This window comes from Corvus hawaiiensis, chromosome Z (assembly GCF_020740725.1).
Source record: "Corvus hawaiiensis isolate bCorHaw1 chromosome Z, bCorHaw1.pri.cur, whole genome shotgun sequence".
Classification (NCBI taxonomy): Eukaryota; Metazoa; Chordata; class Aves; order Passeriformes; family Corvidae; genus Corvus; species Corvus hawaiiensis.
In genome coordinates, this window is record NC_063255.1 from 47,029,588 (window position 1) to 47,037,352 (window position 7,765).

At 37.6% G+C, this 7,765-nt stretch overlaps 1 protein-coding gene across 6 annotated transcripts in view; it reads right to left on the reverse strand.

The window, feature by feature from the left end:
- Positions 1–7,765, reverse strand: part of PTBP3 (polypyrimidine tract binding protein 3) — a 49,333-nt gene that overhangs the window by 41,429 nt on the left and 139 nt on the right. For 5 of the 6 annotated variants that reach the window (XM_048292373.1, XM_048292374.1, XM_048292375.1 and 2 more), the window contains exon 2: positions 4,115–4,207. The gene's annotated coding sequence lies outside the window, so the exon portion shown is untranslated. Of the gene's footprint in view, positions 1–4,114; positions 4,208–7,640; positions 7,727–7,765 lie in introns of those variants that run through there. The other variant, XM_048292371.1, reaches the window with a different exon arrangement.

A 7,765-nucleotide genomic window follows, 5' to 3' on the forward strand; every position in this document is an offset into this window, starting at 1 on the left:
AACAGAAAAATTCAGAAACAGGATTCCAGGATACAGTGTTTATCAGCAGCTACACCTTGCAGCATAAAAGACAACTACTTTTGTTAGTCTGATTCCTATTGTTTTGCAGAACTAAATATACACAGCTTAGTTTAAGAAAGTAATATTGAGGGGGAGGAAACTCACTACCTACCTATCCAAAAACCATAACAGATTCTTAGGAAGCTACCAAAAAGATTTGACTCTCAACTGATTGATCATTTAGCTTAAAAGCATGAAACCACTTTATCTAACTTACAAATTTTCAGAGCCTTACAAATAGTTTTAAAAAAAAATTTCCAGTCTGAACTTAACTGTGACACTCTAAAGACACATGTTCTTGACTACGGTTTTTGACGATTGAATTTTCAGCTTCAGAATTAAATATTTCCTGCACAAGAGAAGAATGTTTATATGTTTTAAAAGGAAAATTTATATGCACAATCAATCATTTAAATCTAGGACTAAAAGCTCTAAGAATTGCACACTTAAAGTCAAGAGATTGGAAAGTAATAAAAGTCTGTTTGATGATGTGTATCACATAAATTAAGTATGACTTGAATAAGCCCTTGTTCTAGCAGGTGAAGGATTTGCCTTAAGATCAACAATAGAGTCAACATTTCTACTCACAAGTTGAATTTTTAATTACTCCTTAATGCTTTGTAGGAGAGCAGTGTTGTACGCAAGGAAAACATGTCACACCTATGAACCCCACAGCTCTTGTCCTTTCTGTCTCATGTATTTGGTTTCCTCTTTGCTTCCTTAGCAAAGTTTCTGATCAGTTTCTCACTCTGAGAAACTCTCTCATGCAGTGGTCTGTGTTCCTCGGGCCCACCTCCACTTCATCTTTTGGAACAACTAGTAATAAACTAGCTCCTGTAAGGAACATCCTTTAGATGGAAGCTTCTGTATTAATACACTAGTCTCATAAATGAGGGAAAAGTCATAATCTCAGCCTGCTGGGAGACTCAAGAGATAGCACAGCATCAATAAACCCCTATTTTTGTTTACATTCTCCCCCATATCCAGAAAACCCGAATCTTTTGTTAAAATGAATGCTTCATCTTTTCAGTATACACGGACAAGTTCTTCTTCTTGCTTATTCCTTCACCTAAATATTACACCAGTCACACAATACTAATTTTTCCCTTCAGTTTTACTTCACAGTAATATATCCCCTAACAATCTTCATTTCTTCCACCTCTCAATGGAACACACAAGTTAGTTGGTAAAAAAATTATTTTTCCCTGATTGAAGTATACTGTGAAGTGATTTAACAGTAAAACATACAACCAGCTACGCAAGAAACATGCTTCTGAGAAGAAAACCTATGAAGCAAATACAACTCCTGAATTTTATCAATTATTTAAACCCATGCACCCTATTAACACTCTGTGTTCTATAAACTACTGGTTATTAAACAGTTACCACCTTTGGAAAGTCTACAGTTTTAAATTTGACCATTTATTTGAAAATTAAACGACTAACACTTTTCAGTCTAGGACAGTTCAAATCTAGTCTTTGGATTGCATGCTTTGAGGACTCTGGATCCTGCTGAGACTCTGCTTCTTTTTGTGTATGTGTCTGTGTGTTCTGAGTTGCTCTCCTTGTATTTTAAGGTACACACTGGAATGGCAACCAGTACCACAAAAAATATCTCTTCCAAGAGAACATAACATCATTCACAACACATTAGGCTACACTTGTTACACACAGGTACTAAAAATACCAATTCTGTACACAAAATAGATGAACCCTATGTTTGTCTTAAGTAAAGTTCACAAAACCAAAAAATTCCTAATGAATTATAATGTTGCTACTTAAGGATTTTACACCAAAAACTGCATTTATTGCCCAATCCTCAGCCCTACAGAGAGCAACCACTATACAGCAAAAACAAGCTACATAGAGCAGAGACTACAGAGGAACAATACAGACACGTAACCTTTGCATAGAAGTCCCATTACTGTACATACATATAAATATACACACATACAGTTGAAACCTACTTTATGTGATGGCAACAGAAAAATTACCATGAGCAAAGTGATTTCCCTACAGACAGTATGTTATGGAACACTGCAGAAAACATTTACCAATGAAGACTTATTTTCAAGTTACTTTCGTATTTTTAAAGCACTTAATTTTACTTCCATACATTTGTTTTCTATTTTAGAAAACCATTGTACATTTACAAGCAGGGTTGTACACAGTAGAAGGAAATTATATAGAATCTTCTATGACAGAATTTCAAACCAATGACAATTAAGACAACTCAGTTTTTCTACGAGGTTTTATTACACAGAAAAAAGATTTCTAGCACTGACAGAAATCAAATGAAAAATGAGCATATCACCTACTTTTGAGTTCAAGAAGTTTCCTCCACAGAAACTAAGTTTTGCACTACAGCTTTCACCATATCTAAGGTCATATACTGTGTACTGAATAACTCCACAGTAATTACTTCAACATTGACTGTGTTTTGGGAAAGGACAGCTAACTGAGATGATGGGGAAGGAATAGACGTGAAGCTAGAGTAGTTTTCCTGGTAACATAAGATCAGAACAAACAACCTGCCTGTACCCATGGAGCAAGAAAGACAAATTAGAGACTATAAAATAGAAACACGTGAACTGACAGATCAAGAGAGTGAGAAAATGAATGCTGTATCTTGCATAATAAAATGAGGAAGTGAACCAGCAAAAAACCTACAGAAATGGAAAAGAAACCCATACAGAAGCAAAATTGTAATTAAGCTGAACACAGTCAGGAAGACAAAGAAGGCCTAAAAAAGCCAAGAGGGATTACATGTAATCTATTAATTAAACTAAGTCACCTCTTAATGTTACAAGTCAACAAAATACTTGGATGCTATATTGTTTTCCTTTTCAGTAGTCTTTGGGATCACTGTACCATCATGCATTTATGCTAACTGCCCAACAGTATTGTTAGTGTTTTTAGTACTAGGAAACACTATGGTTAAAAGCCTGAAGACATAAAGAATCATAGAATCATCTAGGTTGGAAAAGACCTTTAAGACAGGAGAGTCTGTATCTCAGTGTTGAAGCATAATTTACACATTCAAATGCAGCCCATGAAATATGTTATCACTCTGGACATGTGCAAAAATGTGCTTTGAATTCTCGCTTCAAAAATATTTATTGTCTTTTCCAAAGTATTGCAGTCTAGGAACCACCTAGTAAGCTGGAATCAAAAGCTGGAGCAATATTCTAAAATTTTGTCACATCCTTCTCATGTGCCACTTCAGCTGTAGCTACCATGCAACCTATAGACAAGGAAAGGGTTACCATTCCCTGATTTTGCTATATGGCCTGGTCCCACCCAAAGCAGACGTGATAAGATTTGATTTCTGCCTATATGTGAACTGGTTTTGGTTCAGCCTTATTCCCATCATTAATGCAATCCACCTTCCAAGAAAATAGTAATGTCTCATTTAAATGGTAAGATCCTAATAGAGAGCACTGAGCTCACCATACACCTGCGCACTCATGTGAAGTATGCACACTTCCACAGAGCGTACATATGCAAACACAAATCTGGCTCCTTTGCTTCTGCTATTCAGTGTCAGAAAGAATGATCTATCTTCTCATTGACCTTAAATACCATTGCAATACACCATGTCTTTTAAGGAGTAAGAATGGTAACAAATTACTAGCAGTTCAGTGTAACTAAGGAAGTTAATTGCAAAGATAATGGTTGGTTTATTGAATTATATGAGCATTCATTCCATAGGCTTTCACAAGAAATTTAGGGTGAGGTTTCCTGGTCAGTTTAAGCTGATCTATGGCTGTAGTGAGCAAAGGCAGTCATGTCATTCCTCACCCTTGTGTTTTCATGACTCTCAGTGCAGTGACTAACAACTGCAAAGCAGCATGGTACCAGAATAATTTAATTTACCATGCAGTTCACATGTGACAATTGCTACACTATGAGGGAGGTGCAGAAATGCGCTGTTGAGGATGGTGCTCCTCTTTTGGCAGCACACCTGAGTTTGAACAACTTCAGCCAAGAGGGAAACAGCAAGAGCAGGGAAGAGTGGTATCAATAGGAGTAGACAAAATACTTTTTCACCTACCCACTCTGCAAAGCAGTGCCAAAAATGCTGCCTCTAGCTCCAATGTAAAACTCACGTCCACAGACCTGAAGAAATAGGCACACTTTTCACATGCTGAAATGAGAAAAGAAGAAGGAAAAAAAGCCTCTTAAATATAGCCTTTCATAAAAAATATGCAGCACAAAATGAAACTAAAAGTACAAAATATATACAGTGGTCAAAAGCAGGAAAACCAAAAGCAAGAGTGCAATTACATGCAACAGTTAACGAGTGCAAAAGAATTAAGAAGTGTACCTTGAAAAAGCAACTGTAGGCATAATTTTATGACATAACTAACTCCCATCCTCATGTTTTGACACAACATTATGTTTAATCAGGATATCCTTTAAAAGAAAGTTGATGAATACACACTTGTGCTTATCACTTAACACAGGATTAGGTCAGCAGAACACCTGATAAATACTCCCTGGTACAACCCAAATCAACTGCTTATCTCCCCAGATGGGGTACACAAAGCAGATTAATTTTCTCGACTACAGACCAAATCAAATGAATGACAATTTGTCAACTGCTAGGGAAACTAGGAGATTTATTTATATTTTTCTATTTTCATGTTTCTGCTTATATCAGACAGTAGTAATAAATAAGTTGTGAGTGAACAGTGAGCTCATAAGGAGGGATAACTTCATTCATAGTAGGCTATACTGTTTCCCACAACCACATAGCTCAAAGTGGCTTAAAAACAGGTATTTATGAAGTAACTACAGAAAAAAGCAAATTATGTAACTTTATATAGAAAATAAATCAAAAAAAGGCTCATGAGCCAGAAACATATAGATAATTATATGGAAGTGGTTGATGACTCTTTAAAAGCATCATCTTCCAGAATTCCAAAGTGTTGTTAAACCTGAAGACTTCTGGTACCAGAATGACTGAATCTAACTTGAAAATACAAATACAGCTGCTGTGTTTAGTGTTGTTCCTGATCTTCCCCACTTACTAACCCACAAGGAGGCCACTAACCTCAATTATAAAACCCCATAGGTCTAGGTACATATCTGGCCTGCTTTTGATAGTCAACAAAAAATTACAGCTCACATCATTCTGGTTTGTTTGAATTTTATCAGTTTAACTTGAGTCCCATTTTCCTCTTAAGGCAATAAGCTTAAATAAAGACCCAATTTCTTTAACATAAAACTGAAATTCTCATAGTTTTCTACAGAAATTTTCTGATCCAAATAAAATGATTTCTCTGTGTTCACTTTCATGTATTCTTACCCCTAAATATAAGGTTTGGATCTAAATTAGCCTCAGCATTCCACAGAAACAAATTAATGGCTCTATTTCATTTTGGCATTAATGCAGCTAGGAAGTGCAATTTTTCTTCTTTTACTTTTTTCTTTCTAATTTTTTGATTAAGTGCCCTTGAGAATAAGCCACAAGACAGCTTATGAAAGATTTTGTTTTACTTTAGGTTTACTAAGGCAGTTTTAACCAACAGTTATTGTAACACCTTGCATTTTCAACTAACAGTTTGGAGATCACCCAATGAAATTCAATTCTCAGAAGGTATTTAGCATCTTCTGACAAAAAACCCCACCCCCAAATCACCCCAAAGCCCCAGGTCTTCCTGAAGCATCTCAGGCAGCACTTTGCATCTCGGAACATACTCAAACTTGCAGTTATCACCAACCACCTGTACTTCACTGAAACACATAAAAGGCTCTTCAGAAAATTTCCTCAAAAACACTCAGTTGCTTCACCTCTAATATGTCTACAGTCTTTGTTTTACTCTTGGAACAGGAAGTGCATTAGGGAGGTTCTACTTTGAGATGTTACATTTGTACAGTTCAAGAACTACACATACTTTACTTGCATCATTTCTACCCAAACCAGAAAGAATGTCAACATGAAGCTATCTTTATTAGTATTTCAGGGCAGTACATCAACTGATAGATTACCCTTTTTCCCTCCTTTCTCAACTGAAATAATAAAACCTTTATGAATTTTTTTTTTTTTTAATACTTGGGAGAAGAGACCCATCATACAAGTTGTATGGCAGCATAGGAACCATACGCCCACATTAGACAGCAATTCCACAACCTAAGAATAAAAACAACTGTATTCTCAAATAGAATAAAGAAAAAACAAAATTATATGTTCCTCCATAAGAACATTTGACAGATTAATAAAAACAAATTCTCACTCCACTGAGAACCTTCTGAATTTTCTCTCGAAAGCTTGCAGAATGCAGTTTTAAAGCAAATGTGAAAAATGCTAATCATAGCAAAATTACGCAGTAAATTTTTAAAATTAAATTCTTCAAAAAGATAATTCTTAAGACTATTTGCTGTTTGATTAACCAGCATTTATACACAACTGTTCTTGTCAACATGTCTCCCTATAAAGGCTCCTACTATAACAGTATTAAAAGATGTCAGAAAATTTTTTGAATCACAAGGAAAAAAAGAAGCCTTCTTAACTTCTGTATCAGAATACCTAGATTTTCAGAATAGCAAACATTTTACAAGACACTAAGATACAGAATTCAAGTTTAAGTTAATGTAACATCTACATCTTTGCATGAAGTAAGAAGTGCTGACTTCAGTGAACACTTCCATTTTCACCTCTGCATACTGTTATGATGAAAAAAATAAACATTAGGCACGGTTAGTTTCCTGGGATGGTTGAATTTGCCACCATGGCCAAGCTTCCCGGACTTCGGATTTTGAAATATCAATAGGTAAAAGGAAAATATCAGCAATCACATTTTCACTTAGAAAGTAGTGAACAAAGTTGGCAGTACACATAATGAACTTGGGTTTATTACTTCGTTTCAAGTTGAGAAACTTTATCAAGACATATGACAGATAGTCAGCTACTATCACACTATCCCAGCAATGGGAGCACAATACTTCAGACTTGCTAAAAATATTTTTATCTTCTGAGGACGACATGCTGTAGAAACTTCATACTTGTAACAATCTACTGCATAGTCAAGGCTTTTAGTACGGTCTATAAAAATGCATTACATGAATAATCATTCTGATTATTGATTAACCCTGCAGAATAGATGTCAATCAGTTCGCTTCCACATATGCACTTCCACCAGGCACCAGCGACAAGGCAAACAGCAGCGGCTCCACGTTTTCTCTGCTACAGACAAGCAACCCCCAAACTTGGGGTACTAAACTTCAACCACCACACAAAACCGCAAATACCCAAAAACTCATCGCGACCCACCGCTAAGAAACCCGCGCGCCAAAGGATTTTCTGCCACCTTAACAGGGGTAACTCCGAAATAAAGTTTAAAAACCGGGCAAGCGCAGGCCCCGAGCGACGGCCGCCACCTCCGCCCCGCGGAGGGACGGGAGCGCGCCCAGCCCAGCGGAGCGGCGCTTCCCGGCGCATCCCGGCCCGCAGCCGGGCGCGGGGCCACGGCCCCGCGGGGCGGGAAACCACGGCCGTGGGGAAAACGCGACTCCGACCGCGCTGGAGAAGAAGAGAGAGGAAGAGAAAGGAAGCGAGACCCGCACGCCCTGAGTACCACAAAGTTCCCCGCGGCAGCGCCCAGCCCCTCAGCTCCAGGTCGGTGACGGCCGCCGGCTTCCTCCTTCCACAAGTACCTGGCGGAGCAGCCCTCGGGAATATCCCCACCCCAAGCCCGGCCCC